General features: G+C 41.4%; 1 long non-coding RNA gene across 1 annotated transcript; it reads left to right on the top strand.

Moving 5' to 3' along the window:
* The first annotated feature begins 234 nt into the window (after nt 1–234).
* LOC309661130 lies at nt 235–18,065 on the top strand. Its single transcript, XR_014263868.1, has 3 exons — nt 235–604; nt 17,049–17,153; nt 17,999–18,065. It is a non-coding gene; the product is annotated as an uncharacterized lncRNA (long non-coding RNA).
* Nucleotides 18,066–18,671: the final 606 nt, after the last annotated feature.

Raw genomic sequence — 18,671 nt, 5'->3', positions numbered from 1 at the left:
GCTGGGAGGAGCCCTCAGTACTGCAGGGAGCTGCCGGGGGCAGCCTCTCAGGGCCCCACACCCAGGGCTCATCCCAGGAGACACTCCTGAGGAGGGGAAGGCAGGGCTGTGCCCTTGAGGAAGGAGGGACCGCTCACCTCTCTGACCTCGGGCTGGAGAAGGACGAGGGCTCGGGACCGTGGAAGACGGCAGGGAGCTCGCCCTCCTCCCTGAGAGCTCGATGAGCTGCATCCAGGCGAGGAGGTGAGACCCTGCTCACTGCCCCTCCCTCCGGAATGCAGTCACTGCTACTGAGAACTCTACCCCAGCCCTGATTTCATTGTGGCTGGTTAGAAAAAAGGGAAAACAAACAAAACTAAAACCAAAACCTGACTCTGTACCAGAAGATAAATGAACTTCCATGTGTATGTAGCACCTTTTAAGGATTTGTCTAATTCCAAATGAAATGATCTCTATTTTAACTCATTACTGATTACTAATTTTCTTCATTTCAGATACAGTCTATAACAATAGATTCCCGTCTGTGTTCTGAAGCAAATCCCCCAGCCTCGCCTCCCACCCCTGTGGGGCCTGGGGAGGGGGGAGGCATCTTCCCCCAGAGAAGGTGGGCATATTCCCCCCTCTCCCCCGTGCCTCCCTGGGCACCCCCTTGCCTGGGGACTGCGGTCTCCCTTCCTTACTCTCACACTCAGGGCCCCTCACAGAGTGGCCCTGACCTGACTCCCCAGACTCTTCTCACCATCCTGTTTCCTAAACTTCAGCCAAGTTCCACCCAGCATCCTGCTTGTCGGGAGAGTGTACCGCCTTCTTCCAAGTCCAGGCCTCTGCATGGAGGTTTGCTCTACCAGAAATGCCCCTCCTCTTGTGGCAACAGTTTAAATTCCTCGTTATTAAATTACAAATCTGCAGCCTCCTCCTCCTTGAGCATTGCCTGATTTCCTAGCAAACGTATCTGCTGCAATTCCCTGCAGAATCACGTCAGGTCAGGGGCCACTTGGTGCTAGTTTCGGTTCCTGCATCCCAGCCTGTGCATCCCTGAGCACACAGCTCCGTCTCATTTGTCTCTGCCTTGGGTGTTTCCTCATCAGTTAGTCTCCGTAAACGTTGTGAGTGAAGTATTTTCTACATTTCCAGGTATAAGCAGCTGCCATCTCATAAGGTAACTTTCTTAAAAGAAGTGATTCACGGTGTATAGAGCATATTGTAGTTTAACCAGTGGTGGGGGGCAGGGTTGATACAAGTTTCTTCTCATTATTCCTAATACCAGCTCACCAGAGTGATGCTTAAAGGCAAGGACAGCTATGCTAATTTTTGCAGAATAATTTTTAATTCACAAAAACCATTCATTCTAAGACTGAAAAGTTGTATGTGAGATAAGCGTATCGTTAATACATCCACAGGCAAATTTTTACAGCCCTGGGACATTACGATGCCCTTAAATCCTCTTGGAACAGGTTGAAAGTTAAACTGCATTGAGGATTTCTGAATTGCTGATACTATGATATACCATAGTTCTATAGTTCATCTAAATTAATAAAATGAGATTTAAAAATCATATTCAAAATTGAGCAAAAGCCAAACTAACTCTTTTCATATTAATTAAATGATAATAGTGAGAAGTATGATTGTCCCTTTCGTAAAACATACCAAAATTATATGTTAGATTACATTCACTTAGCACAAAATGTCTTTCAAAAATAAACTGTAAGCACTAAACAATCTGAGGGATACACCTGCACAATTTTAGTTGCATATCTGCGTGTACATGACTGACATCCCTGACAGCTTGTAATTCATGTTTTAAAAAATGATTCAGTATTTTAAAAGAATATAGCAGAAGGATAGCTTCTTATGCCTAAATCACCTGTTGTGCAAAGTCCTCACTCTAGTGCATTTTACACAATAGGGTTTTATTAGTCATAAACCATGGCTGACAGTCCTAAGCGCCAGTGTAAATGGGGAGGATGAAAATAAAGATGGGGCCTGAGAAACTGAGCTATTGTGAGCCAAGGTCCGGGAAACAGACTCTCTAATAGCTTATTGGGTGTCTAGGAGCCAACAGAACCTTCTAGATAGTCTGTATAGGAAATCATCTAGCTTTCCCAAACTGCATACATTTGGAATTAAAATTCCATTTGCTGCCAGTATCATTGTAAATGGGGGAGTAAGTCCCCCTTGTAGGGTCTTTAAGGGCCACTGCAATATTTCTGCAGAAGAAATTACAGGGTTTATTATACTCACAGGTCCTAGAGGAGAAGACAGGGCGCACCTCACCATTCAGCAGCCACCTAGCAGGTGGGGAGTCGAGAGAGAGTGAGGACCTTGGGCAAGTCTGGGTGGAGCAGAAACAAGGCTTGAGGAGATTTCATTGTTTCTTGGAATGTCTAGGTCACAGTCGGGGAGGGCAAAAAGGGAATCTTGCGGCAGGAACCAGCCTGGGCACACCCACGCACCTGGTCCCCTGGGTGTTGAGGCAGCAGGAAAATAGGAAATTTAAAAAACAATTTACAATCCAATCATCTTCACTCTTTATTCTCACTTTCAACCTTATTTTCCAAAATATACAATCCTTAGTTCTCCGAAAGTTAGGGAGAGGAAACTGGCTTCCTATTAGTTAACGGTGATGCAACATTGAAACACTGGACATCCTGCTGAGGTTTCCATGGTGTCCGCTGGGCTCTGCAGCACCCAGCTCCTGGAACTTTTCAGACTCCTCAGTGAATTCATTATTGTTTAACAAGAAAAGAACACCCCGTCTTTCTGTTTTTGTTCCTTCTGTCACTGTTTTTATTCTACCTTGCCTCATTCTACAAACCATCGGCCATGGAACTCCTGTATAGTTTTTCATTGTACATAAAACACCAATACATCTTCCATCGTGGAGGTAGTCAGGGCAATCACTGTTACCTCTCTTTTGCGCAGAAAAATGGAGGTTCATGGAGATTAAGAGATGTATACAAAGTTGGAATCACAACAGGTCAGGAACTCTAATTTAGTTCTTTGGACTTAAAAAAATATTGTTTTCTCCACAAATTCATCACTGCCTCACTAAGTTTGTATGTGCAGCAAACATGGACAGAAGGCTCTTAGGTCTGGGCATTCATCACTACCTCCAGGGAGGGAGCCGAGGGGCAGCGGTGCTGAGAGCTCTCACTGCCCTCAATCTCCACCTTTGCTCCCCTGAGCTCAGGTAGGACCCTGTGGGCAACTCATATGGCCCCCCAGGGCTCTCCTAATGGGTCCAACATTGAAGCCAGGACACAGACCCCATGGGGCCTGTAAACTGCCTGCCCATTTGCACAAGGATGACAGGCAGACTCAGTGATAGGACAGGCAGAGCCCACAGAGAAACAGTAAGGAAGTCACCTGCTCCTCTGTGCTTCATTGAACCTTTGAGAGACAGGCACGGAACCGAAAATGCCATCCTTGTATCAGGACACCTACCACACTTATGTCACTTTCAAACACAAAGGCAAAGAGACTTTATGTCACTCAAAAACACCAAGTAAAAGCTTCTTCAAGACAGGAGGTGAACAGAAGAATTCTATCTTTGACTATTCCTACAATATTTGTAGTGAGTATTTAACATGAAAAAGTAGTCAAAGTATTTTTCTTAAAATCACCTCCTATGCAGCTATATAAATCTTTAAGTAAAATAGTCCAGGATAGACATATAATAGAGACTGCACACATTCATGAATTTATCTGCCTCCTAACAAGCCCAACTTGTGAAGTGTAGAGCATTTTATATGTTAGAGGCATAATTATAAATCGCTAAAATACCCGCTTGATCACACTGCAGTACATTTTCATTGCTTTACTTGAATGCTCACCTAAGATTTTTCTCTGAAATGTACTCAGAGCAGAGACAGTTATACAATGAAAGTGAGAAATTGTAAGAGCATAACACTGTCTTAGAAATAGTCCATGTAGAAACCACTTACCCCAGCACAGTCTTTCCACATGTTTTATGTTCTGTCCACAGAGCCAGCCCATGGCAGCTCATAGTAAGGCGGTCAAAGAGAGTGTTCTGTCCTTTCCCTCTTACCTACTCAGACATCAACATTTTCTCCTGCTCTTTCTGTGTCAGCTGCTCTCAGGTGAAAATAAAGGAGGTGAAAATGTGAGCTTTCCTAGGAAAGCTCTGCCTCTGTCTCCCATCCTCTTCAGAGCCTTACACGGCGCCTGCTGGCAATTGTGGTTCAAGTAATATTGTTGGATGAATAAACGGATGAGAGACCCTGACTTGAAAGATTCACTTTGTTGTACAACAGAAACTAACACAGTATTGTGAAGCAATTATACTCCAATAAAGATCTATTTTTAAAAATAATTAATTAATTAATTTTTTTAAAAAAAGAATGCCACAAAGGGTAGTTCCATTTCAGAAAGACACTTCTTAAGATTGAAAAGTCTTTGAGATTCACAGTAAATCAATATTTCAATGCCATGGTGCCCCCTTAGACACTATGGGGAAGACTAGAAGGGATATTTTGAAAGACACTGCTATTTCTAGTATATTTCAAATCGTACCTCATGGTTTGCCCAGTGATTATAAATTTGATGCTGTTCATCATATAGTCCTTCTGTATAGTGAGGCGAGCGGGGGCTACTCTTCGTTGCAGTGCGCGGGCTTCTCATTGCGGTGGCTTTCTCATGTTGCAGAGCTTGCGGGCTCTAGAGCACAGGCTCAGTAGTTGTGGCGCACGGGCTTAGTTGCTCTGCAGCACATGGGATCTTCGTGGATCAGGGCTCAAACCCGTGTCCCCTGCATTGGCAGGCGGACTCCTAACCACTGCGCCCCCAGGGGAGTCCCTGTAGTTTGTCTTCTATAGACGTTTATTCATCTGTAGTAGCCTGTAGTAGTCAGGTGTTAAGTAAGTTTAAAGCATTAATTCTGCTATCTTGCTTTTTTAGCATTTTTGTGAATGAGATAAATCTTTGCTTTTACTTATTTGTAAAGAGTATATTATATTATATTACATTCTATATTTGCATTTCTGAAATTTTTATAGCTAAGACATGATAAAAACATGGGAAGATCTGCTAAACTAAAATGGGGAATTTTCTTCTAAAACTTCGATCTAATGTCTGTGAAATAATCCAGAAGAGAAGTAATAACAAGCAGTTTTCTTTATAAACCAGGGAACATCAGTGAACTCTTCCTTGCATTTCAACCAGTCAGACTGATTGAATTCATATTTAGGTGAGAGTGATTACGCTGTCGAGACAATTAAGTGAGGTGATCTAAGCCAAGTGCTTGGCTCAGGGCGTCATTTATGGGAAGCTCTCCACAAACACACAACATCATTATCATTATTATTTCATGAATAATTTGATAATATATTTGCTCCTGGCTTGGATTCTTCTCTCTTGGATACTTTTGCTAGCACAAAATTTTTTTTCAATTATTGTAAATTTCACTAAATTTTGGAAACTGCTGATGTTTTGTTGCCTAATGGTAAAATACCATCGGATTCTGATTTGAAATGGTACATAGAAAAACTCCTCTCTCATGCAGTTAAGAAGTGATTAGTTAGCAGTGTGCAAAACATTCAGGTAGAAATAGTGCCTCCAGGAGTCTCTATTTCAGAATTCCCCAGATAAGGGTAAACTCCCTGCTCCCTCATGTAAACCGACATGTTCATGTTATTGTAGCATGGTCTGTCATCCCGTTGGTTTGGAAGGAAACTAGGATGGTAGAAAGAAACATGCAGAAAGATGCAGTCCCACTTAAGTAGAACCTGTTTTTAAAAAGTGACCCTGTGATACTAGCCCATTAAAAGCTCCCTTAGGAACCTCTGACATCCCCAGGGTCAAACGTGCATCATTCAGTGGCTGTTTCATTATCTCAGTCCAGTGGGTGTCATCCTAGGCACAAGCTCCACCATCACCTTTATTTTTGTTCTTCACTCTGCCCAGATCAGAAGCTGCAAGTTGTTAGGGAACCAAAAGTGCAGCCCCACTAGAAATGGGTAAAAAAAAACCCCCAAATGTTTGTTTAGATGATATTATCTATCAGAGCTGGAGAGACACGAAGCCAATCATGAGAGAAGAGTCTCTGCTGTATATTAATGTGAACTTTTCTGGAACAACATGCTCTCTTTAGCTTTTCCACATGTCTATAATCACTAAGGGCTTGTCTAGCTACATGAAAAAAACAAAACCAAAAGCCCCACAACTGCCTAGAAGCTTATCAATATCAGAAGGGTACATCATTTTAAGTCCATTCAGTATAACACCATGCAGCTGTTAAAAAAGAATGAGCAACACTGAGATGTTCTGACATGGAAAGATCTATAAGACTTGAGTGGTTTAAATGGAAACAGGAGGTTGGAGAATAATTTGCAAAATATGATTCCATTTCTCTTAAAATGCATGAAGACAGCTCATGAGTGTTTGCACAGATTAAAAATAGGTATGACTATGATGGTAAAGGACTAGAAACACATCCACTGATGGTGACCCCTGGGAAGAGGGTGGGCAGGTGGGTAAGAGATGATTTACATGTTTTATTCTGTACACTTAGTCTTGGAATATTTTATAAGAATGCGTTGATGTCTATAAAGTAAATAATAATAAGAGCAGATACTTAGCACTTACTATGTGGCTGGCACTGTTCCTCAAAGCATGCTTCTGAAGTGAGTACTGTAATCATTTTACAGATGGAAAAACCGGGACACAAATGGGCTGAGAAAATTGTCCAAGACCCCCCATTTAGTGATTTAGTGATTGACAGTGAGGTAAACAAATTTATTCTATAGCATAAAGAGGGTTGGATCACATGAGCTCTAAGATCGCTCTTATTTTTTTTAAACGTTTGTTGTTGTTCTATTTTATTTTTGGCTGTGTTGGGTCTTTGTTGCCACGCATGGGCTTTCTTTAGTTGCACCCATCGGGGACTACTCCTCGTTGCAATGCACGGGCTTCTCATTGCAGTGGCTTCTCTTGTTGCGGAGCACGGGCTCTAGGCATGTGGGCTTCAGTAGTTGTGGCCCACAGGCTCAGTAGCTGTGGCCCACGGGCTTAGTTGCTCTGCGGCATGTGGGATCTTCCCGGACCAGGGCTCGAACCCGTGTCCCCTGCCTTGACAGGCGGATTCTTAACCACTGCACCACCAGGGAAGCCCTCTAAGATCTCTTGAGTGATCATGTCTCAAAGGGCTAAGAGGCTGGGCCATGGATTCAGATGTCCCTTGTAATAATCCAGCTCTGAAACTGGCTAGTTGTTCACCGGGGGCAGGTAACTGAGTCCTTCTGAGCCAGTTTCCTTATCTGTACAAGGTAGAGTAGGCACTGCCTCACAGCATTACAAGTGAGGACATATAGGGAGGAATGCCTAGAGACCCAGTTGGACCCTCAGAGTTGGTATGGAGATTATTTTAAGCTCAAAACATTTGGGAATCAACAGATGCAGAAAGAGCTTTCCTTATTTGACGAAAAGCAGACATTTCTGAGAAATGAGGCTTCTATGATTCCCTCTTCAAGACAGGTCTACTCCCAGGAGAGAAATCAAGAGTAAACCTACCACAAATCCCCTCTCTGGGGAGATTCGCATAGAAGAAGGAAAGACCCCTTGAACGTGCAGACACAAAATAATCACAAAATTACTTATCGTTAATTTATTCTTCTAAAAGAATAGAAGTCCTTTCTTCCACTTTCCTTTTCTCTGCTAAGTTAGATATATAAACCTCTAACTTTAAACATTTAGTGAGATAGTTACTTCTCTTGTTAGCTCCCATATATATGAATAAACTTCTTCTCCTGTTAAACTATCTTTTGTCATTTTCATTTGCAGGCCTCTAATTACTAAACCTAATAGGGCAGAAGAAAAGTCTGCTTCCTGACACTAGCAATTGGTTGGTGAATGATACCATCATTGCCTGTGACTCTGAAATCGCAAGATCATAGATTAATCTGCATATCTAAAGAGTCCAACCTGTACTCTGAGGTTAAAAATAAGATCATCAAAGCATACTGAAGTATGGATATAAACATTTTGAAATGATAAAGACCTGGCTGTACACATAACATGTTTCTTCAATTCTGTTAAATTTTATGTAGGTGGAAATTTTACTGCAGAAACAAACTCAAAGACTGAAATTACATGAATAGAATATGGTGTAGCAAAATTTAGAGCTGAGCAAATGTGACATATAGTTAACGAGATGCATGCTTTTTATTATGTCACATTTTAATTAAAAATGAATGGTAATCAGTTCACAATAGTGACTTCAGTTGATCCTGCTTCTACATGGTTAAAGCAAAAATAAGCTCCTGATCTGCTCTTCAGAAGATTAACTATGGCCATGGTAGATCTTTTTCTCTTTCCCTTTTGGAAGAGAAAAGGGGAGGGTGTCCCCAGGTGACAGGGACTGGAGTCTTGTGGGCCCAGCACACTTCCCTGTTGGGAAGAGGAAGGAGGAAGTATTTGCTTACGTTTCCCCCAGTGCCTGGAACCTAAGCTGCAGCTTCCCTAGAACATTGTTAATGATGAGAAGGATCTCATGGCAGAGGGATGGTGGCCACCGTGCCTAAACCAGGAACCTGATGCCTTCCCTGTCTTAGATTGTGGAGTTTCCTACCAGAAAATCTGAAAAGAAAGGATTTATGGGAAGCAGTAAATGCAGAAGTAAAAGACAATTTTTTTTAAGCAGATATTCATTTTTAATTAATTAATTAATTATTTATTTATTTTTGGCTGTGTTGGGTCTTCGTTTCCGTGCGAGGGCTTTCTCCAGTTGCGGTGAGCCGGGGCCACTCTTAATCGCGGTGCGCGGGCCTCTCACCATCGCGGCCTCTCTTGTTGCGGAGCACAGGCTCCAGACGCGCAGGCTCAGTAGTTGTGGCTCACGGGCCTAGTTGCTCCGCGGCATGTGGGATCTTCCCAGACCAGGGCTGGAACCCGTGTCCCCTGCATCGACAGGCAGACTCTCCACCACTGCGCCACCAGGAAAGCCCAGACAATTTTAATAAACCATAAAAATGGTTAAGTTGGTGCTGGGTGGGAAAGAGTGGCTTCTGTGTTCCTTAAGCTTTTCTGTACTATTTGAATTTTCTAGCCAAGTGTGCCTATGTCTATTATTTATTTTTTAGGTCACCAGGGATTTTCTGACTAGTGAGACCACAGACTACATTTTTTTTCATTGTTATTTTCTATCAAAAAACAATGCAATACATACCATTTTTAAAAAGGAAACAAAGAAGAATTTCTAATCATGCATCAATAAAAAACAAAAGAGCACAAACATACATATATATTTTAACATATTGAGCAGATCAATATGTTAAAATATATAAATGTTTGCATAGTGACCTGAAATAAATAGATTATTTAGTCATAGACCTTTTCATATGCATTCTATAGTAAGTCTTCTGAGAGATGAACTTTAATCTTTCCATCCAGAACTTTGGAGTATCTGAGATTTTGCCCTATTTGCAACAAGTTAAGCTGCCGTTTTCCATGGATGCAGGTAGAAGACAGAAGACTTATGGGTCAGAAACAAAGGACTCTATTACTTACTTGGTTACTCATAAACCACTGCAGCCAGCATGGGCATCCGAATATTTGCCTTGGTTCTCCTTGACCCTGAGTCACACAGGGGCTGTGTGGCTAGGCCCAGATGGATGCCTGCACACACAGTGGGTTATAATACAAGAGTTCAGGGAATCAGAATCTTTTGGGAGGTAAGCATGCTTGCCCTTACCTCTGGAAGAAGACATTATCTTACAAGGCTGTTTTCTATATAAACATCCTTGGAAAGATAGCTGAGCATAAAGGGCTGTCGGTGCTTCTGTTTGTAAGATGTGCAGAAATGTGAGAAGCCCATGGAGAATTGTCTTACCTCTGCTCTGACTAACACACAGCCTTTTACTTTTCTTATGAAATGGCAATTATATGTTGCAAAGGACTTATTTGACATTTACTTAAACTTAGTTTTCAAATATATATTTCTTTGTCCTATTCTAAGATTAACTTCTCTTGTGTAAGAGTTAATTTTGAAATTACAGTGTGAACCGTATGACCTTAATCATTTTGGTTTAACAGTATTGCTAACTCAAATTTAAAAAGCATCTCTATTTTGTCACTAAAACTACCAAAAGAGCTTTAAATACACAATTAGTTTAAAAACAGCTGTTTGATCTTGACATATTTTTTTTAAAGAGCTTTTTCATATGGACCATTTTTAAAGTCTTTATTGAACTTGTTACAATATTGCTTCTGTTTTATGTTTTGCTTTTCTGGCCCTGAGGCATGTGGGATCTTAGCTCCCTGACCAGGGATCAAACCTGCACCCCCTTCATTGGAAAGCAAAGTCTTAATCACTGGACCACCGGGGAAGTCCCAATCTTGACATATTTTTAAACATATTTGGCTAAATCCTATGTAAGTTAACACTTCCTCTGAAATCGAAATTGTGACAAACACTGTAAGAGAGCTACTATTTTTTGCATAAATGAGAGCAAAATCTTGTGGTAGTAAGTATGTTTCCCTTACAAACACAGTGTAGGATAAATCTAAATATTCTGATTTGAGAAGAAAATTTTGAATGGAGGAATTTTTCATTCCACTGTTGCAGGATTGTCTACTTTTCCCTAATATTAAAATGGACAGTTAGCCTCTTGAAAGAGGTTAAAAATCCATACGGAATGTCTCAGAAGGGTTTAGTTGTTCAGTGGCTTTCACTCTTCCTCACAAATTATTTAAAAATGGAATTTTTGTTCAAGATGTCTACCATTAGCGTGAAATTTATTTTCCAGTTTTATTGAGACGTAATTGACACATGACACTGTGTAAGTTTAAAGTGTACAACAGAATGATCTGATGTATGTATATATTGTGAAATGATTACCACAATAAGCTTAGTTAACAAACATCACTTCACATTGTTACACATTCTTTTTCTTGTGATGACAAGTGTGAAGTTTGATGCTTACCTGGTTCTCTTCTTTTGGACTTTGGCAAATCTAAGAATTAATCCTACCACACATAGCCTATACTAGTCTACCCAAATCTAACAGTTAGTACAGACATTAACACATTTATTTGTTTGTATGTTTTATTGAGCGCAAGATAATAATCTCATTCTCAGAAGCAATGAAATCACCGAAAGAGCCAAATCTTGAGAAAGCCTCGTAGAGTTGCCCTGTTACTAGATAAAGCGCTTGGAATATATAAGTATGTTGTGTCACGCGTCTTCCTGTGACCTGTGATTGTTACTTGAAAGTGTGGAAATGCAGAACAGATCTCCTGTTATTATGAAAGGCCCATCTGTGACAGGTGGAAAGGAGGACGCTATGTTAAGAGCTTGTTCTGTGCAGTTCTCATGGAGGTGACTTGTGTCCTATAGGGAATGTCTCCAGGCTGCATTCCACTCTGGGTTCTTTGCCTCTGGCAGTTCTCCGTGATCACTCCTGTATTGGGGTCCCCCACGCCACTCCCAGGCTCCATGATTCACTGGAAGGACTCATAGGAATCAGCCTAGCGTTATATTCACAGCTGTGATTTCTTACAGCAGAAGGACACAAAGTACAGTCAACAAAGGAAAAGGCAAGTGGACCAAAGTCTGGAGGAAACCAGAGGCAAGTTCCCTCGAGTCCTCTGCCAGTGGAACCACACAGGACACGCTTAAGTCCTCCAGCGATGAGGACAACATGTGTGAAATGTTGCCAACCAGGGAAGTTTAGCCTCAGCCTAGGAGCCCAGGCTTTTATGGGGGATGGTCATGTAGGCACCCTCTCCCTGGTACATATCAAAATCCCAGATTCCAGAAGGAAAGCAAGTGTTCAGCACCAACCACATTGTTTGCATAAACATCTTAGGCAGCAGTGAGCCACTCTTATCAATTCTGGGAGTGGTGAAAGCCCTCCCAAAATTCAGGTGCCTAGACACCAGCAAGCCTTTCTCAGGATGGTGACTCAGGCCTGCGATGTTATCACTCTTATCTCTTTTGGTTCTGATTTTTTTTCTTCCTTTCCTTCAGTCTTTCTTACTTTCAATCTTATATTCTATTATTTTAATAAGATGATCTGATTTAACACCCTTAGTTTCTTACATGACAATACCAGCATGGTCCTGCGCTAAGGTGAACAGAACACACCAAGTCCTTCTGAAGCTCTGGAGGCTCTGCTCCTGAGGAGGGCACGACCAAGGCCCTTCATTCATTACCTAAGAAATGGTCATTCCCTAGTAAGGCGCTTAATCTGTCACATTTCAAAAATAAGTGATGCCACATTTCAAAAATAAGGACTCAGGGTGATTTCCCTGAGTCCTTAAGAGCGATGGCTCATAGAGGACACCTCTGGACTGGCCCTCTCTATGGGAGAGAACAAGGAGCCTGCGCTAGAAAGAATGGAAAGGCCTAGAAATGACCAATTGGCCCTGAAAATTGAGTCAGTGAACAAGTGTCTGTTAGGCACGGACGGTGTGGAATGTGGTTAAGGATGGTCTGAGTTAGCTAGGAGGTACCATCGTGGTCCTTCTCAGACACAAACTCTTCCGGGAATTCAACTGGCAGACACAATTAAACTTGAAAACTTCCTGAATTTCAACAATGCCACCGAGTGCCTTCTGCTTGCCAGAACTAGACTGGTCAGTGATGGTCTGAGGAGAAACTTAAACTACTTTGGAAATAAGGCAGACTTAGAGAGTGGTAGCGAACATGGCACCCACCTAGCATACAAACCTTGTGAGACCCTGAGGGTCATGAGTATAACGGATTGTGGCTGAGCCGGAAGGGACTCACCGATCCAAGTCACTCAGCAAGGCCACCACAGGCCAATCCAGAAGCTAAGAGTATTATTTTCCTCGGGCTGCAGTAACAAAATGCCACAGTCAGACGGTTAAACAACAGAAATTTATTTTCTCACAGTTCTGGTAGCTGGAAGTCCCAGATCGAGGTGTTGGCAGGGTTGGTTTCTTCTGAGGCCTCTCTCCCTGGCTGACAGATGACTGTCTTCTTGCTGTGTCCTCACATGGTCTTTCTTCCGTGTGCACACTTCCCTGGTGCTTCTCTGTGTCCAGATTTCCTCTTCTAGTAAGGACGCCAGTCAGATTGGATTAGGACCCACCCTAATGGCCTCCTTTTACCTTAATCACCTCTTTAAAGACCCTTTCTCCAAATACAGTCACATTCTGAGGTACTGGGGGTTAGGGCTTCAACATAACAGTAGGTTAAAGGAATTCCCTACCATTTGAAGTAGTTTAATGTTGAACTAAACACATATTGGTATCACTTTAAGTCAATGGAACTTCTTAATGAGAAATCTTCCTAAATTTTGTACAAATGACCCAATTTGCATATTACTATTTTCAACATATACAGGAGGCCACTGGGTTAGTGCTATTCTCCCAGTAGTCCTAAAACAGTCTAGACTCACAGTTAAATACTTTAATTCCTTTAATTTCATTAATTTATTTAATTCCTTGAAGCTGCTAATAGAATATGCCCACTACCCAGCACTCCTTTGAGGCATTCCTTAATAACACTAAGCATACTTCATTTTCTTCTTTTGTGTTACTCTTGAAGTTTAGAAGCCAATTCATTTGTCAGAACTAAATTTGTGCCATGTATCAAATAACATACTTTTATTTGCAGTGTTCTAGTATTGTATTCAACAGCCATATATTGATTTTGAGACAGGCTGGGACCTGGGACCCTTTGCTGGGACCTGGGGCCCTTTGCTGCAGTGTTGCAGTGCTTGCACCTCGACACACCTCTCCTCGAGCAACAAAATAACAAAGAAACTGTATGGGACTAAAAATAACGACGTGCATGCCCAGTTGGGGCAAATTCTGGACAAAAGATACAAAGAGACCAAAAAACCCAACTGCCACTTTTGAAGATCCCAGAGCAAAAGCAGGGTACTGCACGTGCCGCCTGCACACAACACCACCTAAGCGGTGGGCAAACCACCTAAGCCACCCTTCTGGCCCGACCCCTGGACACACCCCTGCCCTCACGCCATATAACAGGGGTCCCCAACCCCCAGGCCACAGCCTGGTAGGAAGCAGGAGGTGAGTGGCAGGGGAGAGAGTAAAGCTTCATCTCCTGCTCTCCATCGCTCACATTACTGCCTGAAACATCCCCCCACCCCACCCCCTGCCGGTCCGTGGAAAAATGGTCTTCCATGAAACCGGTCCCTGGTGCCAAAAAGGTTTGGGGACCACTGCCATATAAGCAGCAAGCTCGCCCCCGCTTAGGGAGCACGCAAGCAAAGGAACCTGTTGTTTGTTCTCGCTCCCCCCTGCTGCAGCAGGGGCCCCAATAAAGCCTTGCCTGAATTTCTTGTCTGGCCTTTGATCAATTTTTATTGTTTAAGGACGCCAAGAACCCTGGTCGGTAACAATTTCAAAATACGGTCTTGATGTCACTGGAAGTAATTTTTTTCTGACTTTTTCTCTGTTTTCAACATCTTTGCCAGCAAAAGATATGTTCCCAGATGTCTTCTAAAATGTTTTCTTCCTGATCATTTAGAAAGATTGGGAACGAAAGAGTATTGAGAAACTTGAGCTGTACTTTTGCTGCACAGGAAGGGTGAGCTGTGTTCCATCCTAGATTAATAATATTTCAAGCAGGAGGGAAAAAAAAAAAGTAAAAGCCTATAACTTTAGCAATGTGTTTGAAAAATACTTGATTTCAATAATATTTCTATCATGCTTACGTTGCAGCTGTCTAAACAATACAGATAACAAAAGCATGTCAATTAAAAGCAGCATTTAGGACCCAGTTTCACAGATCTGCATTGGCCCTGGGGTTCGGATTATTTCAGGGCCAGGCGCTGTGAGTTCCTGTGTGGTGTAGTTGTGCTCAGCCATGGGGCAGGTGGGTTCCCTCTTGCTGTAGGAGAAGGTGGTGGGACACACGGAGATGGTTATCTCTTTCTGCTTTTGACTCTCCTGACTTGTTTCCACCAAGAGGCCATAAACCCAAACTGGAAATACTGATTAAGTGCATACTTTTTCCAACACATTGACCACAACTTGAGATTTTCATGGCGGAATATATTTCCTAAATGTCTGGAAAGCAAATATTTTAAGTGCACTTTAGGTAGATGTTTGCTTACTTTAATCAAGCAGAAGGAGAGATTATTCTTTTCCCTTCTGGAACGTGTTGAGGTAAACTTATCTACAGAAGGGAAAACTTTAGAGTTCACCTGGTACAAAGCACCCGCATCCGGATAAACTAAGGTTGTTACCGAGTCCAAGCTCGCTGTGCTTGCCCCACGACAGGCCAATAAATCAGAGATGACGCATTGAGGGAAAGAATACGACTTTATTCGGAAAGCCAGCAGACCGAGAAGACGGCAGACTAAAGTCTCAAAATAACCATCTTACCGGGGTTTGGATGCCAGTTTCTTCTATAGCACAGAGATGGGGAGGAGATGAGGAGGTAAAGTAAAAGGGCCATAAGTTTTGCGAATATCCCCTGGAATGGCCAGCCTCAGGGAGGGGATGTGTTAATTTCTTTTTAATTGCAGCCATCCACAGGTGGACAGAGTCCGTATGTTTCTCTGAACAAAGGCACTTTGGATTAACATTCAGACAGAGGAACAGGGTTCCCAGAGGCAGGCCATTATGTATCCTTTTAGTGAACAAAAGCAGCGGAAGGCAAAGGTTAAAGTAAAAGAAACAGATCCACCGTGTAGTCAGATTTGGTTCTTCCCTGTAACAAGGTCTCAAAGAGTGAGTGACTCCCTCCAGGTCACATATAATAATAATATATAAAACAATAAAAATTATTCTGGTAGAGAAAAGAATGCAGAACTCTAGCCACTCTAACTCCTTCGTTAAAAAATGAGATTTATTTGCAGGGTAAGAATGATGCTGCTGTTAAAAACAATAATAGAAATAGCAAGTTTGAAAACTTTCACGTGGACCTATTCAGGTGCTTAATTGGCATTTAAGGCCTTCTAAGTATCTGTACTAGCCTCCTTCAGGTCAGCCTGTGTTGCTGGGAAACTGCTTTTCTCACTACTCTCTGGACAAAACTCTGGGTCTAGTTTCCATTATTCCGTGGAGTGTTTTTAGATCCCACCCGTTGTTAAACACACACACTTTTGTTATTAATACAAGAACAGATTTTTCAGAGTTTTTTCTTTGTCTTTTATTGTTAAAATTTTTTTAATTGAGGTATAACTGATGTAACATTACATTGGTCGCAGGTGTACAATGTCATGATTTGATGTTTGTAGATGTTGCAGAGTGATCACCGCAATAAGTCCACTTAACATCCACCACCTCACATAGTTACAACACTTTTTTTCTTGTGATGAGAATTTTGAAGAGCCACTCTTCTAGCTACCTTTAAATATGCAATACAGTATTATTAACATACATAGTCACCATGCTGTGAAAGTTCCATCCCCATGACTTACTCATTTTATAACTGGAAGTTTGTACCTTTTAACCTCCCTCACCCATTTGGCTCACTCATCCCCTGCCTCAGGCAGCCACCAGTCTGTTCTCTATCTGTGAGCTTGACATTTTTTTGTTTGTTTTTTAAGGTCCCATATATGTGAGATTATATGGTATTTATCTTTTTCTGTCTGGCTTATTTCACTTAGCATAGTGCCCTAAAGGTCCATCCATGATGTTGCAAACAGCAAGGTTTCATTCTTTTTTATGACTGAATAATCAAAAACAGATTTTGTATTGGTTCTGTAGTAGATGCCAGCTTCTGATATCAGCCTTTAGGTGAAATTCTTGTTAATCTTTTTATGTGTGATTTTATGAGTCAGAGTTCAGAAGACCATTTGGATTTGCTATTGTAGGCAGATGTTGAAAATTCAGGTTTTTAATAGAATCTTGTACTGTTTTGTAGATTTTACTTTTTGGATTTGATTCTCAAAAAGAAATCTTAACCTGTAAAATGTTTCTTACTTCCTTTTCTTACCAGGAAGAGATATTAGGAATCATCTAGGAAACAAATGTAGCAGTTTTATGCAATTTAAGCAATAAAAATGAGTTTCAAAATCCTCCTTTACTACCAGTAAAGCTTGAATTTTGTACTTCAATATAATATTTTCCCCCTTCCCCTTTTACCCAAGATTTACCCGCCTATTAATGTGCTGCCCTCGTTGTCTCGGTGAATGAAGTGGGCTATTGGAGAAGGTATGACCAGAAAGGATCATGCCGATGTATCTAACCAGCTGGTACGTATGTTTTCTCCAGGATTGTGTTTAAAGAAATGAATACTTTCTCAGTTCATTCTGCTGTCTTATACCTCTTGTCTTTCTTCCATATCACTTTTCTTCTCCCCCCATCAAAGTAGAATTTTAATATAGAATATATAATACAGAAGACTGGAATACAGAAACATTCATTAGAGCCAAACAGTCTTTTTCATAAGGATAACTGCTCATGACAAAGATTAAAGATCACATGCTTGAAACCCACCTCTAATGCTGTATGAGGTAGTTTTTAAATAAAAAAGGCATAAGACGATTACGTTTTTAGTAGTAACCTTTATTATAGAGTATTTCTGAAAGACTATTCTAACTAATTTTTTGTTTAACATATTAGGCAATCACCAGAACGCTAAGGGATACAGCTGTGTATATTCTATGAAATCCTTGGTTTCTATAGTCCTGAGATTGTATACCAAGCATAATTAAAGAAAAATACATTTGACCTTAAAGTAGAAATGATAAATAAACCTACTGATAACACAGATATTTTTTTTTTGAATAGAATTTAGAGATGGATTTCTCCTATTGTGTAAGTTGTGATTTTTAAATGCTCTACAAAATGGAAGCTCATTGATATATTGAGGGAGTGTATTTTTTGTAGAGTGTTAGTAATGTCTATGTATTGCATGCCTGAAGACTCCTTTCTTAGTGAGACTACTGTATAATAAAGTCTTTCCAGTACTTGCATATGTGAATTATGTTTGGAAATAATGTGAAATACTGTGAAGATAGCTACAGCAATACACTTATATAGCCCAGAGTACCGTTACCATTTATAAAGGTTCATGTAAACCTTCTTTTCTCTTTAGTATGCGTGCTATGCTATTGGTAAGGATGTGCAGGCCATGAAAGCCGTAGTTGGAGAAGAAGCCCTTACCTCAGATGATCTGCTTTACTTGGAATTTCTGCAGAAGTTTGAGAGGAACTTCATTGCTCAGGGTAAGATTACTATTTTCCTATGAATAGAAACCGCATCATATGTAGTTTTGAGGACTTCTTCCCTAGTCTGAGAGAATTTACATTGGTCTCCATACAGTTTTCCTTCTGATGAGAGAAGAGGTTCTTCCAGCCGCCTGCCATGTCTTTGTTCTTAGCCCTCTGGTTCCTTCCCCTCTACCTTCGATGTCTTTATCCCTTTATTTAGCTCCTGTCTTATTTTTTATCTTCCTTACAACCGGCCTTCTGCTCTCCTACCTCCATTGCCGCTTCTCCTCCCTCTTAACCTCTCTGCAATGCTCTCCTCTGGCTTTGGGGGTTTTGGACTTTCCCAGTCCATCTGTTTTCATCCTCCTGATTTCTTACCTTCCTGCTTCTTAATTGTTAATGTTCCCAAAGGCTTAATTACCTGTTCTTTCTGCGCTTTTTTTCCCCTATGCTGACGACTAACTTCCTGTGTATGAGCCTTTACCCTCTTTCTGAAGCTCTAATCCCACATCTCCAGCTAGGAAGCCTGTGTTTATGCCACCATCCTCTCTGGCTCAG

The sequence above is a fragment of the Balaenoptera physalus genome (genome assembly GCF_965194825.1).
Source record: "Balaenoptera physalus genome assembly, chromosome: 5".
NCBI lineage: Eukaryota > Metazoa > Chordata > Mammalia > Artiodactyla > Balaenopteridae > Balaenoptera > Balaenoptera physalus.
Note: the sequence above shows the minus strand (reverse complement) of the source record. Positions and strands in the feature narration are given on the sequence as shown.